We start from the raw sequence: 14,857 nt of genomic DNA, 5'->3' as shown, positions 1-14,857 counted from the left end.
TGCAGAAAAAAATTATATTCAGTTTGCAACCTGATGGAGGTCAGTATAGATGGACTAATAGAACAAGTCCCACACACAGTTAGAAGCCCAAATATTTTTTCAGAGGTAGATGCAGAAAAAAAATATATTCAGTTTGCAACCTGATGGAGGTCAGTATAGATGGACTAATAGAGAAAGTCCCACACACTGCTAGAAGGCCAAATATTTTTTCAGAGCTAGATGCAGACAAAAAAATTATTTTTAATTTGCAACCTGATGCAGGTCAGTATAGATGGACTAATAGAGAAAGTCCCACACACTGCTAGGAGGTCAAATATTTTTTCAGAGCTAGATGCAGACAAAAAATTACTTTTAATTTGCAACCTGATGGAGGTCAGTATAGATGGACTAATAGAGAAAGTCCCACACACTGCTAGAAGGCCACATATTTTTTCAGAGCTAGATGCAGACAAAAAATTATTTTTAATTTGCAACCTGATGGAGGTCAGTATAGATGGACTAATAGAGAAAGTCCCACACACTGCTAGAAGGCCAAATATTTTTTCAGAGCTAGATGCAGATATAAATTATTTTTAATTTGCAACCTGATGGAGGTCAGTATAGATGGACTAATAGAGAAAGTCCCACACACTGCTAGAAGGCCAAATATTTTTTCAGAGCTAGATGCAGAAAAAAATTATATTCAGTTTGCAACCTGATGGAGGTCAGTATAGATGGACTAATAGAACAAGTCCCACACACAGCTAGAAGCCCAAATATTTTTTCAGAGGTAGATGCAGAAAAAAATTATATTCAGTTTGCAACCTGATGGAGGTCTGTATAGATGGATTAATAGAACAAGTCCCACACACAGCTTGAAGCCCAATATTTTTTCAGAGGTAGATGCAGAAAAAAAATATATTCAGTTTGCAACCTGATGGAGGTCAGTATAGATGGACTAATACAGAAAGTCCCACACACTGCTAGAATATAAAATATTTTTTCAGAGCTAGATGCAGACAACAAATTATTTTTAATTTGCAACCTGATGGAGGTCAGTATAGATGGACTAATAGAGAAAGTCCCACACACTGCTAGAAGGCCAAATATTTTTTCAGAGCTAGATGCAGATATATATTATTTTTAATTTGCAACCTGATGGAGGTCAGTATAGATGGACTAATAGAGAAAGTCCCACACACTGCTAGAAGGCCAAATATTTTTTCAGAGCTAGATGCAGACAAAAATTATTTTTAATTTGCAACCTGATGGAGGTCAGTATAGATGGACTAATAGAGAAAGTCCCACACACTGCTAGAAGGCCAAATATTTTTTCAGGGCTAGATGCAGAAAAAAATTATATTCAGTTTGCAACCTGATGGAGGTCAGTATAGATGGACTAATAGAGAAAGTCCCACACACTGCTAGAAGGCCAAATATTTTTTCAGAGCTAGATGCAGAAAAAAATTATATTCAGTTTGCAACCTGATGGAGGTCAGTATAGATGGACTAATAGATCAAGTCCCACACACAGCTAGAAGCCCAAATATTTTTTCAGAGGTAGATGCAGATAAAAATTATTTTTAATTTACAACCTGATGGAGGTCAGTATAGATGGACTAATAGAGAAAGTCCCACACACTGCTAGAAGGCCAAATATTTTTTCAGAGCTAGATGCAGACAAAAAATTATTTTGAATTTGCAGCGTGATGGAGGTCAGTATAGATGGACTAATAGAGAAAGTCCCACACACTGCTAGAAGGCCAAATATTTTTTCAGAGCTAGATGCAGAAAAAAATTATATTCAGTTTGCAACCTGATGGAGGTTTGTATAGATGGACTAATAGAACAAGTCCCACACACTGCTAGAAGCCCAAATATTTTTTCAGAGCTAGATGCAGATAAAAATTATGTTCAATTTGCAATCTGATGGAGGTCAGTAAAGATGGAATAATAGAATGATGCTATGCCCAAAAGATTTTACTTCACTAGGTGCAGTAAAAAAATTGGTATTCTATACACAGGTGGTATATCTTGCAACACAGATAGGCTACTCCACTGACTAACACACTCTGCAATAGGCCAAAAAGGAATAGCTTTGCTAGATTCAGCCAAATGCTGTGAAAAAAACTTGCACAGACCTGCTTGGCAAAAACTGATAGGAACTGATGTAACCTAGTCCTGAAAAGGACTGCAATTACAATTAGTCTTTACTCCCACAATCTATCTATTTAAGAGCACAGACCTGCCTGATAAAAGTCGTAGGAAATGCTGTAACCTAGTCATTAAAAGGACTGCAATCACAACTATTCCCTACTCCCAAGCTATCTGTAGATTTGTGCGAAAATTGGCTTGAAATTAACAAGGTATAGAGCACACAGCAACAGCTGTGCCGTCTAACATGCAGCTGCAGCAGTGAGAAAATGGTGGCGACGGGGAAAATGGCTTGGTCTTATAGGGCAAGGACATGTGACATACACTGCCAATGACACATGCCCTTGCTTGTGTGAAAAAAGCACTTCGCTCCGTGTGTGCGCTGCTGATAGGCTGACAGATTGCACCTCCCCACTGTAAATGCGGGAAAGAGAAAAAAAAATGGAGATCTTCATTATTCCTGCAGAGATCCATCCCCTGCACCTCCCCCCACCCCGCTGTACACTCAAACTGCGTATTAACATTAATTTTCATCATTACTGAGAAAAAATCCAGTTATGATTTTGGTGCACGAACAGTTATCGAACATAACCTCGAACAGCCGAATTTTTCTCAAATCGTTCGTGTTCGACGAACGGCTCGAACACCACCAAAAACAGCTCGAATTTGAGATTGGCGAACAGTTCGAGTAGAACAACGCTCATCTCTACTAAAGATGAATATAATGCTGTCTGCAGTGAAAGCAGGGCTAGCGTTAGAAGAACTAAAGCCAGTAATGAAGTGAGGCTTGCAAGAGAGACCAAAAGCAATAAGAAAGGATTTTGGAATTAAGTCAAAAGTTAAAGAAAAGCCAAAGATGCTATAGGATTTTTACAGGATGAAAAGTGTAAAGTGGTTAAAAATGATGTTGAGAAGACTGAACTTTTAAATTCTTATTTGGCTTCTGTGACCTCTAAGAAAGCAAATGTAACATCAAGTGATCTTCACTGTGCTGTAGAAGAAAAGGAACATGTGAACAAGTCATACGTATGAATACTGCATATGTGTGGTCATGTTGACTTTAGGCATCAGAATTAATTACATCATTTACCATCTACTGTTTCATCCATGTCAGTTCAATCAATGATCAACCATTCTCAAAATTTTCCAAAATAAGTCTTGGTCGAATGTAGTCCAACTGCTAGCTCATATCCCTGCTGCCTTTTTAGGGCTATCAATACAGGATGAGCAGAGTGATTAGCAAATATAAACAGAGCCATGCTGCTTTTGCTGCTTTCCAGTAAGTCACCCTAGTGATGGATTCATATCTACACTGCTCTGCACTGCTGAATAATGTCTTCCATGCTGCTGCTTCTGATTATCTGTTACGTACAGACAGGGATGTAGGAATCCTCCATGTTTGATCGTCCTGTATCTGGGAGATCATAGCAAGCAATCTATACCACCTAGTTCAGTGATATCTAAAAATTAGCGGATGAGCCAACAGAGGAAAGATTAGTAAAATATCTGGATACAAGTCATATGTTTTGTAAAATGGTGCCCCAGAGTCAATGTACAAACAAATCCCTGATAACTACGTTGCTCATGCATAATAACATTTGTATTTTTGTCTAATTAAATATACAATGTTTTCTGCCACTTATATCATTAGCAAATTTCTGATTTAAATAAGTTTGAATATTTGTATGAGGTAGCGTGGCCGAGCAGTCTAAGGCGCTGGATTAAGGCTCCAGTCTCTCTGGAGGCGTGGGTTCAAATCCCACTGCTGCCATTATTCATCTGGATCTAATTTTTACCAAAAATTAGGAAACGGTTGAGGAACTAATGTGGATTGATAATTTAGGAGGCAGCAGTCATACTATCCTATAATTTTGAGCTACAAAAGGTGGAAGACCTGCGAAAACTAATATTTTAAGATTGGACTGTAGAAAGGCAGTTTTTAATGGACTCAGTAAAAAGGAAGGAAAGGTAGGAGGTTCTAAAGAAAAGAAATGTCCAGGAATGATGGGAGATTTTGCTAAGTTAAATTCTCACTGCACAATCAGTAACAATCCCAAAAAGAAGGAAAAATGGAAAGCATTTATGGCGACCAGGATAACTGAATACTGAACTTAAAAGTTTGCTATAAAGGAACAAAGAAATGAATATCAAATCGAAAGTACTGTTCATATCTAAAGAAGAATATAATGCTGTCTGCAGGGAAAGCTGGGCTAGCATTAGAAGAGCTCAAGCCAGTAATGAAGTTAGGCTTGCAAGAGAGAAAAAAAGCAATAAGGCTGAGTTCACACGATTCGTATTTAAGGCGTTTCCGCGGCGTTTTTGCAGTTGCGTAAATGCCGCGGAAATGCATTAAAAACGCATGGTAGAAGGGCAGCAATGTTCCCCAATTGAAATCCGCATGTGCTGTGCCCATGATACGGATTTTTCCGCAGCGTAAAAGCTGCGGTCAAAGATCCGCAGCATGTCAATTAATTTTGTGGAAACGCTGCTCTTTTGCCGCCATTGACTTGCATTAGACCGCATGGAATCCACATCACAGTATATGTTGATGCGTTTTCATGTGGTCTAATATGCAGATGGTACCCGGGTGTGGAGGAGAGGACTCTCATCCAGACCCAGGTACCATTAAAAAAAAAAAGAATAAAATAAAAAATATATATATTCTTACCTTCTGACGGCTCCTGCTTGGTTCCCGGCACTTCGGGGTTGAATGAAGAAGGACTTTCGCTGACGTCAGAGTCATGTGACGGGTCACGTGACACTGACTTCAGAAGGCCCTAAAGTCTTCACTGCCGGCAGCCGGGACCGAGCGAAGCCGGACACCGGGGGCCATCAGAGGGTAAATTATATATTTATTTTTTATTTTTTGACATTCACACACTATATAAATCCATGCCGGTTGCATGGATTTATATAGTGTGAAGTTGACAAGCACTTTCCAAGTGATGCTAAAATCGCTTGGGAAGCGCTTGTCAACCCGCATGCGGAAATGAAAGTGAAGACCGCTTCATTTCCGCATGTCCCTGGCAGGAAACCGCATGTACAATCCGCATGCATTTTTTCCTGCCAGAGAGATGCAGAAACGCTCAGGAAAAAATCCTGAGCATTTCTGCATCATGTGCACATACCCGAAGAAAGGATTTTGGAAGTAAGTCAAAAGTTAAAGAAAAGCCAAAGATGCTATAGGATTTTTAAAGGATGAAAAGGGTAAAGTGGTCAATAATGATGTTGAGTAGACTGAACTTTTAAATTCCTATTTTGCTTCTGTGTTCTCTAAGGAAGCAAATGTAACATCAAGTGATCTTCACTGTGCTGTAGAAGAAAAGGAACATGTCAGCAAGTCATACGTATGAAAATTACATATGAGTGGTCATGTTGGCTTTAGGCACCAGAATTAATTACATAATTTACCATCTATGTTACATCCATGTCAGTTCAATGAATGATCAACCATTCTCAAAATTTGCCAAAATGAATCTTGGTCAAAAGAAGTCTAACTGCTAGCTCATATCCCTGTTGCCTTTTTAGGGTTATCAATACAGGATGAGTAGAGTGATTAGCAAATATAAATAGAGCCATGCTGCTTCTGCTGCTTTCCAGTAAGTCACCCTAGTGATGGATTCATAGCTACACTGCTCTGCACTGCTATATACTGTCTTACTTGCTGCTGCTTCTGATTATCTGTTACGTACAGGCAGGGGTGTAGGAATCCTTCATGTTTGAGTGTCCTGTATATGGGAGATCATAGCAAGTAATCTATACCACCTAATTCAGTGATATCTAAAAATTAGCGGATGAGCCAACACAGGAAAGATTAGTAAAATATCTGGATACAAGTCATATGTTTTGTAAAATAGTGCCCCAGAGTCAATGTACAAACAAATCCCTGATAACTACGTTGCTGTTGCATAATAACATTTGTCTTTTTGTCTAATTGGATATAAAATATTTTCTGCCACTTACATCAAAAGCAAACTTCTGATATAAATAACTTTGAACATCTATATGAGGTAGCGTGGCCGAGCGGTCTAAGGCGCTGAGTTTGGGCTACAGTCTCTCTAGAGACTTGGGTTCAAATCCCACCGCTGCCATTATTTATTTAGATCTAATTTTAACGAAAAATGAGGAAATGGTTGAAGATGTAAAGGTGATTGAGAATTTAGGAGGCAGCGATCATGCTATAATATCATTTTGTACTACATAAGGAGGAAAACCTATGAAAACTGAGATTTTAAGATTGGACTGTAGAAAGGCAGTTTTTAATGGACCCAGTAAAAAGGTAGGAAAGGTAGGATGTTCTAAAGGAAAGAAATGTCCAGGAAGGATGGGACATTTTGCTAAATTAAATTCTCACTGCACAATCAGTAACACTCCCGAAAAGAAGGAAGAATGGAAAGCATTTATGGAGACCAGGATGGCTGAATACTGAACTTAAAAACTTGCTAAAAATGAACAAAGAAATGAATATCAAATGGAAAGAAGGGTTCATATCTTAAGAAGAATATAATGCTGTCTGCAGGGAAAGCTGGGCTAGCGTTAGAATAGCAAAAGCCAGTAATGAATTGAGGCTTGCAAGAGAGACCAAAAGCAATAAGAAAGGATTTTGGAAGTAAGTCAAAAGTTAAAGAAAATCCAAAGATGCTATAGGATTTTTACAAGATGAAAAGGGTAAAGTGGTCAAAAATGATGTTGATTACATTCCTGGCACCCTGCTATTTTACTCTCCAAAATTTTGAGCGTGCCTTTTTATAGTCTGCAAAATAAGATAATTAAGGTTTTGCCACCTTTGTGGGTGTTTGTTCCACTGGCACTTTTTTTCTATTTTCCTTTTCTGAACCAGTTTACAATCCCAGGACAGTGCGTGTCTTCACCTAAAATGTGTATAAAAAAGTCACACAACTGATTTGGGTGTGTATCTCCAGAAAGTAGTTTTTCGACAGTCACTACAAATGCTGTCTGTTAGAACCGTCCTGTTAGTTTTAGCTATCTTGTGTTTTGCAGTCTCGTGACCAGCTGCCTATATATTCCAGCTCCGCCCTTCTGGCTTTGCTGGACTTCAGTGTTTTTTGCCTGTCTCTCTAACCAGGTGCCTATCTCTGTCTAGTTTGCTTGGTCCTCTGGGACCTTTAGTACTTTTTGGCTGTTTGTCTTTTGCTCTGCAACAATTTCTGTTAGGAGGTGTCCCATTTTTGTCCCAGTCCTTAGTTCTTTTAGGGACTCCTCCCTTTATTCTATAGGTCTCCTTTCAGACTAGCCGAGGACGAAGGTGGGTCTGTTCACAAGGAACAGGCTGCCCGCTACATCGTAGGGATTCAGCTTAGACTTACTGTAGGGACAGCTTTCCCCTTTCTTTCCTTAGTTTATGTTGCAGATCATAACAGTAAGTCCAACCCAAAAAAAACTAAAAGGAAAGAAATTTGGGGATCAGTATGGTTTCTGTCCAGGAGTTGGCTCAACGGCTGCAGGGATTGTCTCTGGAGGTGGCTGAGCTTCAGCAACATGTGAGTAGCTGTCCTGGAGCGCATTTTGTCGAACCAAAGGTAGGACTGCCTGATGTTTTTTATGGTACACAGTGAGATTTTTTTTCTTTAAAATTGGTTGTTTGTTATATTTTTGTTTGAGACCGAGGTTCTCTGGGAATGAATCACAGCGCATTGGTTTTATTATGTCACTTTTGCGCAAAGAACCACAGGGGTGGGCCAATTCTCTCCAACCTAATGATCCGTGTTTAAGTTCTGTTGAAGAATTTTTTTCTGCTATGGGGCTATTATATGATGATCCTGATCGAATCTCATCTGCTGAATCAGAACTTAGACGTTTGAATCAGGGGTCAGATTATGTTGAAATTTATTGCACACACTTCAGGAGATGGGCCTCAGAAGTTAAATGGAATTATTCGGCGTTGAAATGTTTATTTCTTGCTAGTCTGAGTGAAAGTGTTAAGGATTTGCTAATTGCATTCCCTGTACCTGAGACTCTGCCAGAAACTATGCAGTTAGCTGTTCGTCTGGACAGGAGGATAAAGTCCAGGGTCAATGATGTAAAAACTCCTTTAACTTCAGGTCCTAGTTTCCAGAAAATCTGCTCTGACAGCGGAGAACCAATGGAGGTTGGGGAGATGTCACTCCGCTCTCAAGAAAGAGATCGGAGATTCGCCGAAGGTTTGTGTTTTTATTGTGGTAAAGCTGATCATTTGATTAAGTATTGTGAGCGTCATTTAAGTAAAGAAAAAAAGAGGTCAGTTATTCCCGTATAGCTTTCTTACGCTCTGCAGGAGTGTTAATTCCTGGGAGTACTGCTCTGCAAGGAGATTTGATTGAATTTCAGGTATTTGTGGATTGTGGTTCTACACTAAATTTGATTGATAAAGGGTTTTTGGAAAAACTTAAATTGAAATCCAAACCTTTGTCATCTCCTATTTCTGTGTTTGCAATTGATAACACTCCTTTGAAATGTATAACTCACAAGACTGCTGCATTTCCTCTCACTATCAATGGTGTTCACCAAGAAATTTTGTACTTGGTTGTTTTGGATAATTTGCCCCCACCAGTTGTTCTAGGATTGCCTTGGTTAAAACTGCACAATCCTTTCTTGGACTGCTCTACTAATGTGATTAAGTCTTGGAGTCCGAAGTGCTATGATAAATGTTGTAATTGTCGCATTGCGGCTGTGGAAAAAGGGGAATTACCAGTACCTATTCAAGATTTTTGGAGGGTTTTTTCGGAGGAGGAGTAGCAAATTTTACCTCCTCATAGGGATTATGATTGCGCCATTGAGTTTGTTCAAGGTGCTACTCTTCCCAAAAGTCGATTGTTTAATCCGACTATCCCTGAAAGAAAGGCCTTGGACGAGTAAATAGAGTCTAGCCTGGCTGCTGGTCACATTAGACCTTCTAAGTCGCCTGTGGCCGTCAGATTCTTCTTTGTTAAAAAAAAGGACGGCAGTTTACGTCCATGTCTGGATTTTCGTGAAATTAATAAGATTACTGTACGCAATTCCTACCCATTGCTTGTTTAACCAGTTAGTGGGAGCCAAGTGGTTCTCAAAAATTGATCTCCGAGGGGCATACAATTTGTTACGTGTTAAGGAGGGTGATGAATGGAAAACTGCTTTTAACACTCCGGTAGGTCATTTTGAGAATCTGGTGATGCCTTTCGGTCTTACCAATGCACCTGCATTTTATCAGAACCTTATTAATGACATCCTGAGACCTTTTATTGATAAGAATGTGGTTGTGAATTTGGATGACATTTTGATTTATTAACCAGATCTAGAGTCCCATTGGCAGAGCGTACGTGAAGTTTTGCAGTTATTGAGTGATAATTCACTCTTTGCTAAGCTGTAGAAATGTGAGTTTGCTGTGCAGAAAATCAGTTTTTTGGGCTACATTGTCTCCAGCGAGGGCTTTGAGATGGACCCAGTGAAGGTTGAGGCTGTGCAGGAATGGCCTAGGCCTGTTGGTTTGAAATCTATACAGAGATTTTTTGGTTTTGCCAATTATTACAGGAAATTCATTAAGAATTTTTCTGTAATTGTTAAACCTCTAACCCATCTCACCAGGAAAGGTGCGAATACGGCCCAGTGGACTACTGAGGCCATTGAAGCGTTTGAGTATCTCAAAGAGAGGATCAGTTCTGCCCCTATATTTATGCAGCCTGATGAAACCAAGCCTTTCTTGGTCGAGGTCGATGCTTCATCAGTGAGGGTGAGAGCAGTTTTGTCTCAAGAGAACGAGGGTGGAGTACATCCTTGTGCCTTCTTTTCGAAAAAAATTTTGGAAACCGAACTGAATTATGATGTTAGAAATCGGGAGTGGCTGGCTATTAAACTTGTGTTTGAACACTGGCATCATTTTTTGGAAGGCGCTAGATTTCCTATTCAGGTTTTCACAGATCATAAGAATTTGATCTATCTGGATGCTGCCAAGTGCTTGAATGCCCGTCAAGCTAGGTGGGCACTTTTTTTTTCTTGGTTTCATTTTTCTGTTACCTATATCCCTGGTACTAAGAATGTTAAAGCCAATGCTTTATCTCGCAGATTCTCTCCTACAGTCGGTGCCGAGGAGGAGTAGAGCATTTTGCAGAAAGGAGTTGTGATGGCCGCTTTGGACTCTGATTTGGAGAATGGGATTCTGAATGCTCAAGATGATGCTCCACCTAACACTCCCCATGGGAGGTTGTTCGTGCCTAGAGCCTTTAGGAGAAATTTGTTTGTGGAGTGTCATGAGTCTCGGTTGGCAGGTCATCCAGGAGTTTCGGAGACTAAGAGAATTATCAGTCGCAGATTTTGGTGGCCTGGATGGCAGAAGGAAGTCATCAAGTGGGTGCATCAGTGTACTGTGTGTGCTAGGTCAAAGGCTTCACATACTCCTGCTGGGGGGTTGCTTTGCCCTCTGGAGGTTCCTAGTGCACCTTGGACGCATCTCACTATGGATTTTATTACTGATCTTCCTGTGTCTGAGGTTTTTACTGTCATCTGGGAGGTCGTGGACCGTTTTAGTAAGATGTGCCATTTGTTTCCATTCATTAAATTGCACTGCGCCAAGACACTCGCTAAGACGTTTGTTAAGGGGGTTGTCAAGCTCCGTGGCGTCCCCACGGATATTGTTTCTGATAGAGGACCTCAGTTTGTGGCTCTCTTTTGGTGTGCTTTTTGTGACAGGTTGCGAGTCCATTTGTCATTTTCGTCTGGTTATCATCCTGAGTCTAATGGACAGACTGAAAGAAAGAACCAGGATGTTGAACTTTTTTTGCGTTTCTTTGTGGCGGACAATCAAGAGGTGTGGTCTGAGTTTCTGCTTCTCGCAGAATTTGCTCTTAACAATCATACATCCTCCTCTGCTGAGTGTTCTCCTTTTCTTTTGTTGTACTGGGAAACATTCGTCTTTTGGTTCGTTCTCCAAATTGGGGTCGGCGGTGCCGGAGGAGGAGAATTTTTCCGGTGATTTGGAGAGAGTTTGGACTGATGTACGTGGTAACCTTCAAGAAGCTAACATGAAGTCCAAGATGTATTTTGACAGGAAACGTAAAGAGTTTTTGTTTACTGTGGTTGACATGGTTTGGTTGTCCTCGAAGAACCTGCGGTTGAGGATTACCTCTAAAAAACTGGGTCCTAAGTTTGTGGGTCCATTTTAAGTGCTTCAGGTTGTTAACCTATCTGCTGTCATGTTGGATGTCTCTACTTCCTGGAAGATTAAACCTGTGTTTCATGTTTCCTTGTTGAAAAAAGCTGACGTTTCTAATAGGGACGCCACTGGCACAGTTCCTCCTGTGGTAAAAAACAGTGAATATGAAATTTCTAGTATTTTTAATTCAAGATGGCATAGAGGGAAATTACAGTATCTTGTCTCCTGGAAGGGTTTCGGTCCCGAAGACAACTCCTGGGTAAGGACGGATGATGTCTCTGCTCCTAGACTTGTTAAAGCTTTCCACAGGAGGCTTCCTGATAGGCCTGGGCCTGGAGGATCCGGAGGATCCTCATAGAAGAGGGGGTACTGTTAGAACCCTCCTGTTAGTTTTAGCTATCTTGTGTTTTGTGGTCACGTGACCAGCTGCCTAAGTATTCCAGCTCCGCCCTTCTGGCTTTGCTGGACTTCAGTGTTTTTTGCCTGTCACTCTAGCCAGGTGCTTCGATGCCTATCTCTGTCTAGTTCGTGTTATGAACTGCTACAAGCACTAAGGAAAGATAGGAATACTGTCCCTACGATAGAACTAAGCTGATTACCTACGATGCAACGGGGGACCTGTTCCTTGTGAACAGACCCGCCTCAGTCCTCGGCTAGTCTGAACGCAGACCTATAGATATAAGGGAGGGGTCCCTGCAAGAACTAAGGACTGGGAAAAAAATGGACACCTCCTAGCAGAAATTGTAGCAGGAAAAAGACAAACAAACTAAAATTCAAAGTGGTCCAAGGACCAAACAAACTACCGAGTAAGGTACAAGGCACCTGGCTAGCTCAAGAGTAAAAGTAACACTGAAGTCCAGCAAAGCCAGAAGGGCGGAGATGGATTATAAAGGCAGAAAGTCATGTGACCAACAAGACAGAAAATAAACTAACAGGAGGATTCTATCAGTACCCCCTCTTCTATGAGGATCCTCCGGATCCTCCAGGCCCAGGTCTATCAGGAAACCTCCTGTGAAACGCTCCGACAAGTCTAGGAGCAGAGACATCATCCACCCTCACCCAGGAGTTATCCTCGGGACCGAAACCTTTCCAAGCAACCTCCCTCTATGCCATCTATAATTAAGAATGCGAGAAATTTCATATTCCCCGTCTTCCACCACCGGAGGAATAGGGACAGTGGCATCCCTATCCAAAACATCAGCTTTTTTCAATAAGGAAACATGAAACACCGGATTAATCTTCCAGGAGGTGGGAACCTCCAACCTAACAGCAGATTGGTTAACTACCTGAAGGACCTTAAACGGCCCTAACTTCGGGCCCAATTTCTTAGAAGGAATCCTCAACCTCAAATTCTTAGAGGACAACCAAACCATGTCACCAACCGTAAACAAAACCTCTTGACGTTTCCTGTCAAAGTACCGCTTGGATTTTTTGTTAGCTTCTTGAAGGTTACCACGTACATCAGTCCAAACTCTCTCCAAATCACCGGAAAAATTCTCCTCCTCTGGCACAGCCGATACCAATTTGGAGAAAGACCCAAATGACGGATGTCTCCCAGTACAACAAAAAAAAGGAGAACACCTGGCAGAAGAGGATGTATGATTGTTAATAGCAAATTCAGCAAGTGGCAGAAATTCAGACCACCCCTCTTGATTGTCAGCCACAAAACAACGCAAAAACTGTTCAACATCCTGGTTCTTTCTTTCAGTCTGTTCATTAGACTCAGGATGATATCCAGAAGAAAATAACAAATGGACTCCCAACCTGTCACAAAAAGCACGCCAAAAACGAGCCACGAACTGAGGTCCCCTATCAGAAACAGTGTCGGTAGGAAGGCCATGGAGTCTGACAATTTCCTTAACAAACGCCTTAGCGAGTGTCTTAGCGCAGGGCAGTTTGATGAAAGGAACCAAGTGACACATCTTGCTAACACGGTCCACGACCACCCAGATGACAGTGAAACCCTCAAAGGCAGGAAGGTCAGTAATAAAATCTAAAGCAAGATGCGTCCAAGGTGCACTAGGAACCTCCAGAGGGCAAAGCAACCCTGCAGCAGGAGCATGTGAAGACTTAGATCTAGCACACACAGTACATTGACGCACCACTTAATGACTTCCTTCAGCCACCCAGGCCACCAAAAACTGCGACCTACAAGTCTCTTAGTCTCAGAAATTCCTGGATGACCTGCCAACTGAGACTCATGACACTCCTCAAACAAATCTCTCCTAAAGTTCCTAAACACAAACAACCTCCCATGGGGAGTGTTAGATGGGGCATCCTCCTGGGCTTTCAGAATCCCATCTTCCAAAACAGAGTCCAATGCTGCTATCACAACACCTTCCTGTAAAATGCCCTCCTCCTCCTGGGTACCAACCATGGGAGAAAACCTGCAAGATAAAGCATCAGGTTTAACATTCTTGGTACCCGGGATGTAAGTAACAGAAAAATTAAACCACAAAAAGAAAAGTGCCCACCTAGCCTGACGGGCATTCAAGCGCTTGGCAGCATCAAGATAAATCAGATTCTTATGATCTGTGAAAACCTGAATGGGAAATTTAGCACCTTCCAAGAGATGACGCCAATGTTCAAAAGCGAGTTTAATAGCCAGCAATTCCTGATTACCAACATCCTAATTAAGTTCGGTCTCAGAAAATTTTTTTAAAAAAAAGGCACAGGGATGTACTCCATCCTTGTTTTTCTGGGACAAAACAGCACCGACCCCCACGGAAGAAGCATCAACCTCGACCAAAAAAGGCTTGGTCTCATCAGGCTGCTTTACCGTATTTGCACCTTTCCTGGTGAGATCGGTCAGTGGCTTAACAATTATAGAAAAATTCTTAATGAATTTTCTGTAATAATTGGCGAAATCCAAAAATCTCTGTATCGATTTCAAACCAATAGGCCTAGGCCATTCCTCCACCGCCTGAACCTTCACTGGGTCCATCTCAAAGCCCTCGCTGGAGATAATGTAGCCCAAAAAATTAATCCTCTGCACAGCGAACTCACATTTCTCCAGCTTAGCAAAAAGTGAATTGTCACTTAACAACTGCAATACCTCACGTACGCTCTGCCAATGAGACTCCAGATCCGGCGAATAAATCAAAATGTCATCCAAATACACCACCAGATTCTTACCGATCAGCGGCCTTAGGATGTCATTAATAAGGTTCTGAAAAAATGCTGGTGCATTGGTAAGACCAAAGGACATAACCAGATTCTCAAAATAACCCACCGGAGTGTTAAAAGCAGCTTTCCATTCATCACCTTCCTTCATTCGTAACAAATTGTATGCCCCCGGAGATCACTTTTAGAGACCACTTGGCCCCCACTAACTGGTTAAACAAGTCAGGAATTAACGGCAGTGGGTAGGGATTGCGTACGGTAATTTTATTAATTTCGCGAAAGTCCAGACATGGACGTAAACCGCCTTCCTTTATTTTTACAAAAAAAAATCCAACAGCCACAGGTGACTTAGAAGGTCTAATGTGACCGGCGGCCAAGCTTGTCTGTATGTATTCCTCCAAGGCCTTTCTCTCAGGGATTGTCAGATTAAATAAACGACTCTTGGGAAGAGTAGCTCCAGGGACAAACTCAATGGTG

General features: G+C 41.3%; 1 non-coding gene across 1 annotated transcript; it reads left to right on the top strand.

Moving 5' to 3' along the window:
* The first annotated feature begins 3,822 nt into the window (after positions 1-3,822).
* Positions 3,823-3,904, top strand: TRNAL-AAG (transfer RNA leucine (anticodon AAG)). Its single transcript has one exon. It is a non-coding gene; the product is annotated as a tRNA-Leu (tRNA).
* The last annotated feature ends 10,953 nt before the right edge of the window (positions 3,905-14,857 follow it).

This window comes from Phyllobates terribilis, unplaced genomic scaffold (assembly GCF_046119375.1).
Source record: "Phyllobates terribilis strain yellow unplaced genomic scaffold, ASM4611937v1 Scaffold_11__3_contigs__length_659146591, whole genome shotgun sequence".
NCBI lineage: Eukaryota > Metazoa > Chordata > Amphibia > Anura > Dendrobatidae > Phyllobates > Phyllobates terribilis.
This window is presented reverse-complemented; position numbering and strand designations above follow the sequence as displayed.